This window comes from Muntiacus reevesi, chromosome 13 (genome assembly GCF_963930625.1).
Source record: "Muntiacus reevesi chromosome 13, mMunRee1.1, whole genome shotgun sequence".
Taxonomy (NCBI): Eukaryota; Metazoa; Chordata; class Mammalia; order Artiodactyla; family Cervidae; genus Muntiacus; species Muntiacus reevesi.
Window position 1 is genome coordinate 37,555,930 of NC_089261.1, and position 14,742 is coordinate 37,570,671.

General features: G+C 38.2%; 1 protein-coding gene and 1 non-coding gene across 6 annotated transcripts in view; both read left to right on the forward strand.

Moving 5' to 3' along the window:
* The window catches only part of AFG2A (AFG2 AAA ATPase homolog A), a 330,482-nt gene that overhangs the window by 44,342 nt on the left and 271,398 nt on the right, over nt 1–14,742 (forward strand). The gene's annotated exons all lie outside the window — the stretch shown is intronic.
* LOC136146207 (small nucleolar RNA SNORA11) lies at nt 5,601–5,728 on the forward strand. The gene has a single exon (XR_010658935.1). It is a non-coding gene; the product is annotated as a small nucleolar RNA SNORA11 (small nucleolar RNA).

Below are 14,742 nucleotides of genomic sequence, written 5' to 3' on the forward strand. Positions count from 1 at the left end.
TTGTTAGTGAATTTAACACTTTTGGAATTCAGATGCCTATAATAGTGCTAAGCCTGTCCACTCTGGAAGGATACACAGTAATCCTTTATATTTAATATAGAACATGTTGCTTTCTTGATCTATCATTAAAAATTCTTACTTTATTAAGGTAAACAAAATAGTGCTTTTAAAGAGTATTTATACTAATACATTATTGCAATAAGTCATTATATATACATCATAGCAATCATCACTGATAAGTGATATTCTTAATGAAATATATGCAGATTAGTTCTGTCATTTTTGTAATTCATATGTGTATCTTAACACCCTCCCCTTCCCCCTGTTTTATCTTATGTAGTTTAGGTTATCCCTTATTATTTATGAATAATGTATCTGTATGCTTCTGATATTACCTTTGGATTGCAGTTTTCAGAATTTGGACCTTTGGTTTAGAATAAGCCAAAAACCAGTTAAAAACAGAACTCTACTCTGGTGTGAACCCACTTTTGTAAAGTGAACTGCGATAGAGCATCGATACTAACTGTATAGCCGCAAACCCATTTGCAGTCTTTAATCCAGGTTAAATATAGAGGTAGTTGGTGGTCAAATTGAATGTCTGCCAAATGTCATTACTTAAATAAACATTCCTCAGTTATGGACTTCCCTGATAGCCCAGTTGGTGAAGAATCTGGTTGCAATGCAGGAGACCCCGGTTCAATTCCTGGGTTGGGAAGATCCACCTGGAGAAGGGATACGCTACCCACTCCACTATTCTTGGGTTCCCCTGTTGGCTCAGCTGGTAAAGAATCCATCCTCAAAGCAGGAGCCCTGGGTTGGGAAGATCCCCTGGAGAAGGGAAAGGCTACCAACTCCAGTATTCTGGCCTGGAGAATCCCATAGACTATTTAGTCCATGGGGTCACAAAGAGTCGGATACAACTGAGTGACTTTCACAGTTACCTGTGTTTTAAAAACTAGCAGACTTCTTTATTATATGAATAATCAAAAGGTTGTTTACTAATTACATATTCAAATGTTGCTGCTGTATTTTTCATTTGATGCTTTTTTCAAGATGAGACTAGAACATTAGAATATGACAAGTGAATTGATTTCCTAGGATGAGCTCATGAGCATTATTCTTCTGTTGCAGAGATTGAATTAAACAGTTTAATTGACCATACTTACATTTCATTCTTCTTGTATCCTCAGGATAATTAGAAATTTGATTTTCTGCTTTTTAAAACAGTACTATATTCTATATTTTTTATTTCTTACAAACACAAAGGATTGAGTGTTTCTATGATGCTTTACTAAATAGCACATTGCTTTCTTTTGGAATAGATAGTGCAACCTGTGGACACTGTATTAACTCCATATTAGTTCTTGGCAGGGCTTTGGGATTTGTTTTCTTTTGATTTTGCTTCTTCTTGTCTAGGCAGAAGAGGGTCTTCTATCACTTCCAAGATCCTAGTCTTCCCTGCCCCCTTCTCTTGTGCATGTTTATAGTTTTAAGTAATAACAATTGAATGGGAAAACACATTTAAGAGAGTCAGTTACTTTTAAATAGGAGATACTCTGTGCCAAAATCACAATTGTAGTTTTAACATTATTAGCTATTGTAGAAGTTCAGCTCTTTGATTCCACTTTTCTTTTTCTACTGTACTTTTCTCAGAGTTCTATAGGGGGAGAAATGAGTGGAAGGATCACTAATTTCCATTCTCAGCTCTGATCCCAGTTAACGTTGATGAAATTGAACATTTTTCGTTCAGTTTGTAGAGAACTCTTAATTGCAGTTTCTGATAGGTGTCTCCTTATAAATGATGTTGAGGTTGTCCTAGAAGGATATGCCACACTTGTATATATAGTTGATCAGTACTCAGTATAATAAGCACAGCTCATTTTGTTGTGTTTCACTTTATTGCGATTCACGGATACTGTGTTTTTTCAAATTAAAGGTTTGTGGCAACTATGACCAACAAGTCTACTGGAGTCATATTTCTAACAGCATTTTCTCACTTTATGTCTTACTTTACGTCTCTATTACATTTTGGTACTTATTGCTGTGTTTCAGACTTTTTCATCATTATTATATTTTTAGGGTGAGCTTTGATCAGACATTTGATGCTACTATTGTATCAAATAATTATTTTAGGGTCCAAAAAATGCCCCCATATAAGATGGTGAACTTAGCTGATAATTGCTGTGTGCGTTCTGACTACTTTAATGGACTAGCTGTTACCCTATCTTGCTTCCCCTCCTTTGGCTTCTTTATTCTCTGAGACACAACAGTATTGAATTTATGCCAATTAGTGGCCTCTGAGTGTTCAAGTGAAAGGAAGAGTCACATCTCTCACTTTCAGTCAAAAGCTAGAAATGATTAAGCTTAGTGAGGAAGGCATGTCAAAACCCAAGATAAGCCACTAAAAAAGCTAGGGTCCATTTGCTGTATGATACAGGGAGCTCAACCCAGTGCTCTGTGACAACCTATGGGGTGGGATGGGGTGGGAGGTGGGAAGGAGGCTCAAGAGGTAGGGGACATGTATACCTGTGGCTGACTTGTGTACATGTATGGCAGAAACCAACACAACATTGTAAAGCAATTATCCTCCAACTAAAAATAATTTTGATTTTAAAGCTAAAGCTCTTGTGCTAGACAGTTAGCCAAATTGTGAATGCAAAGGAAAAGTTCTTGGGGAGGGGGGCAGTTAAGTGCTACTCCAGTGAACACATGAATGATACAGAAAGTTTGCGTGGTCTGGATAGACGAACAAACCAGCTACAGGATTCCCTTAAGCCAAAGCTTAATCCAGAGCAAGGCCCTAACTCTCTTCAGTTCTGTTAAGGGTGGGGTAGGTGAGGATGCGGCAGAAGAAAAGTTTGAAGCTAGCAGTTGTTGATTCATGATGTTTAAGGGAAGAAACCGTCTCAATATCATACAAGTATAAGATGAAACAGCAAGTGCTGATGTAGATGGTGCAACAAGTTATCCAGAAGATCTCGCTAAGAAAATTTAATGAAGGTGGCTACAGTAAACAATGAAACAGCTTTTTCTTTGTAGACAAAACAGCCTTATATTGGAAGAAGATGTCATTTAAGACTCTAATAGCTGTAGAGGAATTGTCAGTGCCTGGCTTTAAAGTTTTAAAGGACAGGCTGACTCTCTTGTTAGTGGCTAATGCAGTTAATGACTTTAAGTTGAAACCAGTGCTCATTTACCTTTCCAAAAATCCTAGGACCCTTAGCAATGATGCTAAATCTACTCTGCCTGTGCTCTATAAATGAACAACAAAGCCCAGATGACAATGCATCTGTTTACAACATGGATTTTTGAATATTTTAAGCCCGCTATTGAGACCTAAAACTCAGGAAAAAAAAAAAAGATTCCTTTCAAAATGTTACTGCTCATTGACAAAGCACCTGTTCATTGAAGAGGTATGATGGAGATAAGCAACAAGATCTATATTGTTTTCATGCCTGCTAGCAACATCCATTCTGCAACCCATGATTCAAGGTGTTATTTTGACTTTCAAGTGTTATTATTTAAGAAATTGATTTTGTAAGGATATAGCTGTTATAGATAGTGATTCCTTTGATGAATCTGGGCAACGTTAATTGAAAATCGTATAAAAAGGATTCACCATTCTAGATGTGGGTATGCCATTAAAAACATTCATGATTCACAGAAAGAGGTCAAAATACCACCATTCCCATCATCAAAATACCACAGGAGTTTGGAAGAAGTTGATTCCAACCTTTGTGGATGACTTTGAGCTGTTTAAGACTTCAGTGGAGGAAGTAACTGCAGATATGGCAGAAATAGCAAGAGAACTGGAATTCAAAGTGGAGCCTTAAGATGTGACTAAATTGCTGCAATCTCATGATAAACCTTGAATGATTGAGGAATTGCTTCTTACAGATGAGCAAAAAAAAAATGGTTTTTTAAGATGGAATCAACCCCTAGTGAAGATGCTATGAAGATTATTGAAATGACAACAAAGAATTTAGAACATTACCTAAACTTAGTTGATAAAGCAGTGCCAGGGTTTGAGAAGATTGACTCCAGTTTTGAATTCTACTGTAGTTAAAATGTAAACAAACATTGCATACTACAGAGAATTTGTTTGTGAAAGGAAGAGTCGATTGATGTGATACACTTCACTGTTGTCTTAAGAAATTGCCACAGCAACTCCAGCCTTCAGCAGCCACCACCCTGGTCAGTCAGCAGTCGTCAGCATCAAGGCAGGACTGTCCTAACAGCAAAAGATTATGACTCACGGAGTGCTCAGATGATGATTAACCTTTTTTAGCAATAAAGTATTTTTTAGTTAAGGTATGTACATTTTTTTTTAAGGCATAATACTATTGTACTCTCAATGGACTACAGTATAATGTACACATAACTTTCATACGCACTGGGAAACAAATCTGTGTAACTCACTCTGTTGCTATATTCACATTATTGAGGTGGTCTTGAATAAAACCTATGTTATCTCTGAGGACTGCCTATAAATACTTAATGTGTTGTGCTTAGTCGCTCAGTTGTGGCCGACTGTTTGCAACCCCATGGACTGTAGCCCACCAGGCTCCTCTGTCTATAGCAATTCTCCAGGCAATAATACTGGAGTGGGTTGCCATGCCTCCTCCAGGTAAAGTGAAGTGAAAGTTGCTCAGTTGTGTCCGACTTTCCAACCCCATGGACTGAAATTCTCCAGGCCAGAATATTGGAGTGGGTAACCTTTCTCTTCTCCAAGGGATCTTCCCAACCCAGGAACCAAACCCAGGTCTCCTGCATTGTGGACTGATTCTTTACCAGCTGAACCATCAGGGAAGCCCAAGAATACTGGAGTGGTAGCCTATCTCTTCTCTAGAGAATCTTTCCATCCCAGGAACTGAACAGGGGATCTTCCCAATCCACGGATCAAAGCTAGGTCTCCCTTATTGCATGTGGATTCTTTACCAGCTGAGCCACCAGGGAAGACCAAATACTTGAGTGTTTGCTAAAAACAGTTTTTCATTTACTGTAAAGGAAATCATTGGTAGGGTTAATGTGGTTCTTTTGTGGTACCACTTTTTCACTTCACCTTATGCAGATATAGAGCAATTACACACTCATCTGATCTTGCCCTTTTAGTTCATTGGTCCCAACTGTCTTAAAAGCCATCAGCATAACTACCTATTGATAATCTCTAAAATGAAGTCTAAGCTCTTTAGCTTTTTTGCAACCTGACTCATGCCTTCTTCACCTTCATCTTACATTGTTCTCTTCAACCATTTTGTATTTTTGCACATTGTCCTTTGGCTGAAAAATTTCTGACTTCCGGTACTAAAGATCTTGTAATTTGATTCCAAATACATACTTGCAAATCTTACACAGATATGCCTTGTGGTTCTTTTGTCTTATTCATCTTTATATCCCCTCTGTTTGGCAAATAGGACCAACTAAATTTTGTTGAATAACTGAATATTTTGTGAAGCATTTTGACTCATAGTATTTCTTATTTTTCAGAAATATTTATTTTGCCTTTTTATATAAAAATACATGTAAATATATTTGGTAACAGCTGTATTGGGATATATTTCATGTATGAATCATTTGCTTATTTAAAGGGTACAGTTAGTGTGGTGTGTGCAGAGCAGGGGCCTGAAGAAATGGCTCACTGTTTACAACACACCCAACAGGAATTTGGGTTCATTGTGACAGAGGACACAAAATGTGTGGCCTTTCCATGAACAAGTACCCAACACATGTCCCCCTGCACCTCCATGTGGCTTCTGGGCAGGAACAGCAGGACAGGGCTCAATATTGGAAGAAAAAGTACAGTATTTAATGGGGAAGCTTGCTACCTAGAGCTTGTCCAGTCCACACGTGGGTGGGCCATGATTAGTCTTATAAAGACTTTGAGCCTCTCTTTTCAAGGAGAAATAAAAAAAGAAAAAGAGGTTCCAATTATATGCCTTTCTGGAAAAGGCGAAGCTGTGGAGACAATAAAAAGATCAGTGGTTGTCAGGAGTTTGTGGAGAGATGAATATACAGGGTACAGAAGTTTTTATGAGCAGTGAAAATACTTTGAATGACATTATAGCGATGGATACATGTCATTATGTGTGTGTGCTAAATTGCTTCAGTTGTCCAACTCTCTGTGACCCCATGGACTATAGCCCACCAGGCTCCTCTGTCCATGGGATTCTTTTTTTTTTTTTTTTTTAATTTTTTATTTTTCAGTGGGTTTTGTCATACATTGATATGAATCAGTCATAGAGTTACACGAATTCCCCATCCTGGTCCCCCATCCCACCTCCCTCTCCACCCGATTCCTCTGGGTCTCATGGGATTCTTCAGGTGGAATACTGGAGTGGGTTGCCATGCCCTTCTCCAGGGGATATTTCCGACCCAGGGATCAAACCCATGTGTCTTGAGTCTCCTGCCTTGGCAGCTGGGTCCTTTACCACTAGCACAAACTGGTAAGCCCATATGTCATTATACTTTTGTCCAAATACATAGAACATGCAATTCTATTCTCATAAAAGTGAACTCTGAGTGAACTGAGGACCTTGGTGATTATGAAATGTCAATGCAGTTCATCCTTGGTTTAAAAAAAAAAAAAGGACCATTTTTGATAATGGTTATGCCTGTGAACTAAAATGTACTGGAGTGGGTGAATTTAACTCAGATGACCATTATATCTACTACTGTGGGCAGGAATCCTTTAGAAGAAATGGAATAGCCATCATAGTCAACAATAGAGACCAAAATGCAGTACTTGGATGCAATCTCAAAAACGACAGTATGATCTCTGTTCGTCTTCAAGGCAAACCATTCAATATCAATCCAAGCCTATGCCCCAACCAGTAACGCTGAAGAAACTGAAGTTGAATGGTTCTATGAAGACCTACAAGACCTTTTAGAACTAACACCCCCAAAAAATGTCATTTTCATTATGGGGGACTGGAATGCAAAAGTAGGAAGTCAAGAAACACCTGGAGTAACAGGCAAATTTGGCCTTGGAGTACAGAATGAAGCAGGGCAAAGGCTGATAGAGTTTTGCCAAGAGAACGCACTGGTCATAGCAAACACCCTTGTCCAACAACACAAGAGAAGACTCTACATGTTGACATCACCAGATGGTCAACACCGAAATCAGATTGATTATATTCTTTACAGCCAAAGATGGAGAAGCTCCATACTGTCAGCAAATACAAGACCGGGAGCTCACTGTGGCTCAGATCATGAACTCCTTATTGCCAAATTCAGAATTAAACTGAAGAAAGTAGCGAAAACCACTAGATCATTCAGGTATGAGCTAAATCAAATCCCTTATGACTATACAGTGGAAGTGAGAAATAGATTTAAGGGACTAGATCTGATAGACAGACAGCCTGATGAACTATGGACAGAGATTCGTGGCGTTGTACAGGAGGCAGGGATCAAGATCATCCCCATGGAAGAGAAATGCAAAAAGGCAAAATGGTGTCAGAGGAGGCCTTACAAATAGCTGTGAAAAGAAGAGAAGCGAAAAGCAAAGGAGAAAAGGAAAGATATTCCCATCTGAATGCAGAGTTCCGAAGAATACCCAGGAGAGATAAGAAAGCCTTCCTCAGCGATCAGTGCAAAGAAATAGAGGAAAACAACAGAATGGGAAAGACTAGAGATCTCTTCAAGAAAATTAGAGATACCAAGGCAACATTTCATGCAAAAATGGGCTCTATAAAGGGCAGAAATGGTATGGACCTAACAGAAGCAGAAGATATTAAGAAGAGGTGGCAAGAATACACAGAAGAACTTTACAAAAATCTTCATGACCCAGATAATCACCCAGATAAACTCACCTAGAGCCAGACATCCTGGAATGTGAAGTCAAGTGGGCCTTAGAAAGCATCACTATGAACAAAGCTAGTCATGGAATTCCAGTTGAGCTATTTCAAATCCTAAAAGATGATGCTGTGAAAGTGCTGCACTCAATATGCCAGCGAATTTGGAAAACTCAGCAGTGGCCACAGGACTGGAAAAGGTCAGTTTTCATTCCAATCCCAAAGAAAGGAAATGCCAAAGACTGCTCAAACTACTGCACAATTGCACTCATCTCACACGCTAGTAGAGTAATGCCCAAAATTCTCCAAGCCAGGCTTCAGCAATACGTGAACCGAGAACTTCCAGATGTTGAAGCTGGTTTTAGAAAAGGCAGAGGAACCAGAGATCAAATTGCCAATATCCGCTGTATTATCGAAAGAGCAAGGGAGTTCCCCAAAAATATCTCTTTCTGCTTTATTGACTACGCCAAAGCCTTCGACTGTGTGGATCACAATAAACTGTGGAAAATTCTGAAAGAGATAGGAATACCAGACCACCTGATCTGCCTCTTGAGAAACCTGTTATGCAGGTCAGGAAGCAACAGTTAGAACTGGACATGGAACAACAGACTGGTTCCAAATAGGAAAAGGAGTATGTCAAGGCTGTATATTGTCACCCTGCTTATTTAACTTATATGCAGAGTACATCATGAGAAACGCTGGGCTGGAAGAAGCACAAACTGGAATCAAGTTTGCCGGGAGAAATATCAATAACCTCAGGTATGCAGATGACACCACCCTTATGGCAGAAAGTGAAGAGGAACTAAAAAGCCTCTTGATGAAAGTGAAAGAGGAGAGTTAAAAAGTTGGCTTAAAGCTTAACATTCAGAAAACTAAGATCATGGCATCTGGTCCCATCACCTCATGGGAAATAGATGGGGAGACAGTGGAAAAAGGGTCAGATTTTATTTTGGGGGGCTCCAAAATCACTGCAGATGGTGATTGCAGCCATGAAATTAAAAGACGTTTACTCCTTGGAAGGAAAGTTATGACCAACCTAGATAGCATATTAAAAAGCAGAGACACAGATGTATGGAACAGACTTTTGGACTCTGTGGGAGAAGGCAAGGGTGAGATGATCTGAAAGAATACCATCAAAACATGTATATTATCAAGTGTGAAACAGATCGCCAGTCCAGGTTGGATGCATGAGACGTGCTCGGGCCTGGTGCACTGGGATGACCCAGAGGGATGGAATGGGGAGGGAGGTGGGAGAGGGGTTCAGGATGGGGAACACATGTAAATCCATGGCTGATTCATGTCAATGTATGGCAAAAAACCCTACAATATTATAAAGTAATTAGCCTCCAACTAATAAAAATAAATGGAAAGAAAAAAAAAGAGAGACATTATTTTGCCAACAAAGATCTGTCTGGTCAAGGCTATGGTTTTTCCAGTGGTCATTTATGGATGTGAGAGTTGGACTGTGAAGAAAGCTCAGTGCCAAAAAATTGATGCTTTTGAACTGTGGTGTTGGAGAAGACTCTTGAGAGTCCCTTGGATTGCAAGGAGATCCAACCAGTCCATCCTAAAGGAGATCAGTCCTGGGTGTTCTTTGGAAGGACTGATGCTGAAGCTGAAGCTCCAATACTTTGACCACCTCATGCAAAGAGTTGACTCATTGGAAAAGACCCTGATGCTGGGAGGGATTGGGGGCAGGAAGAGAAGGGGACGACAGAGGATGAGATAGCTGGATGGCATCACTGACTCGATGGGCGTGAGTTTGAGTAGACTCTGGAAGTTTGTGATGGACAGGGAGGCCTGGCGTGCTGTGATTCATGAGGTCGCAAAGAGTCAGACACGACTGAGCGACTGAATTGAACTGAACTGAAGTGATGCCTGTGAGGGAAGGGGTATTTGGGGAATTTCTGTACCTTGTCAATTTTGTTGCAAACCTAAAACTGCTTAAGAAAAAAAGTCCTCCCACCCAAATTACACTCACTGTAGACATTTTTGGCAGAACTTTTATTTCACTTTAATATATGTTATATATGTGTGTGTTATATATATAATATATATGTGTGTGTGTTTGTTGGATTGTGATGTAAAATGTATATTTTAGATCCAAAAAGTTTGCAGGCCACTATAGTTATTTATTTTGGCAAATAAAAAGAAATTAACATCAAAAAAAGGGTCTAGTATATGCAAAGAGTTGTACAGCCATAATTACATTAATTTTAGAATATTTTCACCATCCCCAAAGGAAACCCTATACACTTTTCCCATCATCTCCCAACCTGTCCATTTCCTCAGCCTTAGGCAAGCACTTAACCAATTTTATGTCTCTAGATTTGCTGTTTCTAGACATTTCATGTAAATTATATCATAAAATATGTGGTTCTTTGTGGCTGACTTCTTTCATTTAACTTAAAATTTTCAAGGTTCATCCGTATTGTGTCATGTATCACTACTTCATTCTTTCTTACTGCCGAATAACATTCTATTGCATGGATATTAACACATTTGATTTATCCATTCCTTAGTTGATAGACATTTGGATTGTGTCTGCATTTTGGCTCTCATGAATAAAGCTGCTGAGAACATTCAAACATTCATGTACAAATTTTTGTTTGAATACCTGTTTCCTTTTTTTTTTTTTTTTACTTAATTTTATTGGTGGATAATTACTTTATAATGTCATGATGGTTTTTGCCATACATCAACATGTATGGCCACAGGTATATATGTGTCCTCCCATCCTGAATCCCCCACCCACCTCCTTCCCTACCCTATCCCTCTGGGTTGTCCCAGAGCACTAGCTTTGGCTGCCTTGCTTCATGCACTGAACTCTCACTGGTCATCTGTTTTACATATTGTAGTGTACATGTTTGTCTCAATGCTATTCTCTCAAATCACCCCACCCTCGCCTTCTCCCACTGAATCCAAAAGTCTGTTCTTTAACGTCTGTGTCTCTTTTGCTGCCCTGCATGTAAGATCGTTGCTACCATCTTTATAAATTCCATATGTATGTGTTAATATACAATATTTATATTTCTCTGTCTGACTTACTTCACTCTGTATATTAGGCTCCAGGTTCATCACCTCATTAGAACAGATTCAAATGTGTTCCTTTTCATAGCTGAGTAATATTTCATTGTTTATATATATCACAACTTCCTTATCCATTCATCTACTGATGGACGTCTAGGTTGCTTCCCTGTCCTAGCTATTGTAAATAGTGCTACAGTTAACATTGGGGTACATTTGTCTCTTTCAGTTCTGGTTTCCTTGGGGTGTATGCCCAGCAGTGGGATTGCTGGATCCTGGTTTCAGTTCTTTGGGGTATATATCAATTAGTGTTGTTGCTAGGTCCTTGGTAACCACTTGTTTAACCTTTTGAAGAGCTGCCAAGCAGTTTTCTGAAGTGGCTGCACCACTTTTTTTACATCCTCAGCAGCAGTGTATGTTCCTACATTTGTATCTTTTTGAGTGTAGCTATGCTAGTGGGTGTGAAATGGTATCTTATTGTGGTTTTTGATTTATATTTTCTTTGTGGCTAATGATGTTGCAGAGCTTTTCATTTGCATATTGACCATTTGTGTGTGTTCTTTTTAGCAAAATGTCTATTCAGGTTTTTTTTCCCTTTTTAAAATGTTTTTATTGTTGATTTTATTAATATATGCAATTGATTTTATTGATTTTGATATTGATCAATTGATATTGATTTTATTAATGTATACAATTGAGTTGTATATATACTAGATACAAGCTCTTTATTAGATATCTGCTATCAGGTGGCACAATGGTAAAGAATCCACCTGCCAATGCAGGTGATACAAGTTTGATCCCTGGTCCAGAAGATTCAGAAGAAATGGCAACCCATTTCTGTCTTCTTGACTGAAAAACTCCATGGACAAAGGAGCCTGGTGGGCTACAGTTCATAGGGTCTCAGAGAGTCAGACACGAGTGAGCACTCACACGTCAGATGTATGTGATATGCAAATATTTTCTCCCATTCAGTGAGATACCTCTTTTCTTGATAGTGTTCTTTGCAGCATACAAGTCTTTAATTTTGAGAAAATCCTGTCTCTCTCTTTTTTCTTTTGTTGTGTGTAGTTTTGATACCACATTTGAGGAAGTATTGCCAAATTGAAGGTCAGGAGGATTTACCATATAGTCTATTTTGAGAGCTTATACTTTTAGCATGCACATTTAGGTCTTTGGTTATTTTTTTCCCCCCCCTGAGTATGGTTAACTCTGCTCCTTTACATGTAACCATAGAACTATAGAAACTCCAACTATAGCTTGGAGTTATAACCATATGTCAAAAAAGATTTGTTGTGTTTTTTTTAAACAGTGGTAAAACGTGCATAACATGAATTTTACCATTTTAACCAGTCTAAAGTGCATAATTTTGTGGCATTAAGTATATTCCCATTGCTGTGCACCCATCACCACCATTTGTCTTTAGAACTCTTCCTCTTCCTGCACAGAAGCTCTGTACCCATTAGAGAGTAACTTTTTGTTTCTGCCCTCACTATTAAGTATGATGTTAGCCTTTTTTTTTTTTTTCTTTTAAAAATGTCCTTTACTAAGTCCCTTTCTATTCCTACTTTGCTGAGAGCTTTTTTTTTTAATTCATGAATGGATGTTGAATTCTCTTGAATGCTTTTTCTGCTTCTGTTGAAATGCTCATATAGTATTTCTTAGTCTGTCAATATAACAAATTACATTGAGTTTTTTTTCACATTGAATTGTTCTTATATTCCTGGATGAACTCCACTCTGCTGTGATATAGTATCCTTTTTATATATTACTGGATTCTACTTGCTAACATTTTGTTGAGAATTTTTGCATATATGTTCATGGGAGATATTGGTGTGTAATTTTCTGATAATGTTTTTGTCTGGTTTTGGTATTACGATAATGCTGGCATTATAGTGAGTTGGAAATGTTCTCTACTCACTTATTTGTTGGAAGAAATTATGTAGAATTAGTATTGTTTCTCCCTCAAATGGTCTCTATTGAAACCATTTGGTCCTATTATTTTCTTTATTTGGAAGGATTAAGTTATATTTAGTTTTTTAGTAAACCTAAGATTTTTCAGGTTATCTGTTCTTTATCTTGAGTGAGTTTTGATAGTTTGTATCTTTTAAAAATTGGCTGATTTTGCCTTAATTTTCTGATTTATGGACATATAATTGTTTATAGTCTTCCTTATGATCTTTTTAACTGTGGGATCAGTAGTGATATTTTGTCTTTCATTTTTGATACTGGTAATTTATGTCTTTTTTTCACAATCAGTCTGCCTGGAGGTCTAGCAATATTATTGATTTTTTTCCCCAATTACCAGCTTTTTGTTTTATTTTTCTGATTTTGATTTATTTCTGTACTCATCTTTATTATTTTCTTTTTCATCTGCATTAGGCTTAATTTGCTCTTCTTCCTTTAGTTTAAGGTGGGAGCTGTGGTTAATGAACTTATTTCTGTCTCTTCTAGGTCACTGTTCAGTGCTATAAATGATCATTAAGCATTGTTTTAGCTGCATCCCTGATATTTGATATGTTGTACTTTCATTTCCATCAGTTCAAAGTATTTTTTATTTCCCTTGAAACATCTTTAACATAATATGGGTCTACTTTTAAGTGGAAATATATCACATGTATAGTGCAAGAATCTTATAACTCCCCTCCTGGCTTTTGTGCTATTGTCATATATTTTACTTTGAGTTCAGTTCAGTCGCTCAGTCAAGTCTGACTCTCTGCAACCTCATGGACTGCAGCATGCCAGGCCTCTGCCTGTCCATAACCAACTCCTGGAGTTTACTCAAACTCATGTCCGTTGAGTCAGTGATGCCATCCAACCATCTCATCCTCTGTCGTCCGCTTCTCCTCCCGCCTTCACTCTTTCCCAGCATCAGGGTCTTTTGAAATGAGTTAGTTCTTCATATCAGGTGGCCAAAGTATTGGAGTTTCAGCTTCAGCATCAGTCCTTCCAGTGAATATTCAGAACTGATTTCCTTTAGGATGGACTGGTTGGATCTCCTTTTCTTCTAGGGACTCTCAAGAGTCTTCTCCAAAACCACAGTTCAAAAACATCAATTCTTAAGTGCTCAGCTTTCTTTATAGTCCAACTCTCACATCCATATATGACTACTGGAAAAACCATAACCTTAACTAGACAGACTTTTGTTGGCAAAGTAATGTCTTTGCTTTTTAATATGCTGTCGAGGTTGGTCATAACTTTTCTTCCAAGTAGCAAGCGTCATTTAATTTCATTGTGGCCGTCACCACAAATTGCGGCAGTCATCCAAATCTGCAGTGATTTTGGAGCCCAAAAAAATAAAGTCTCTCACTCTTTCCCCATCTATTTGCCATGAAGTTATAGGACCAGATGCCGTAATTTTAGTTTTCTGACTGTTGAGTTTTAAGCTAACTTTTTCACTCTCCTTTTTAGTTTTCATCAAGAGGCTCTTTAGTTCTTCACTTAACAGCCATAAGTGTGGTGTCATCTGTATATCTGAGGTTATTGATATACCTTCTGGCAATCTTGGTTCCAGCTTGTGCTTCATCCAGTCCAGCATTTCTCATGATGTACTCTGCATATAAGTTAAATAAGCAGGGTGACAAGATACTCCTTTTCCTATTTGTAACCAGTCTGTTGTTTCATGTCCAGTTCTAACTGTTGCTTCTTGAGCTGCATACAGTTTTCTTTAGAGGCAGAGGTGGTATTTCTTTAGAGGTGATCTGGTATTCCCATCTCTTTCAGAATTTTCCACAGTTTATTGTGATCCACACAGTCAAAGGCTTTGGCATAGTCAATAAAGCCGAAGTAGGTGTTTTTCTGGAACTCTTGTGCTTTTTCGATGATTCAACAGATGTTGGCAATTTGATCTCTGGTTTGTTTCTCTGCCTTTTCTAAAACCAGCTTGAACATCTAGAAGTTCACAGTTCACATACTGTTGAAGCCTGGC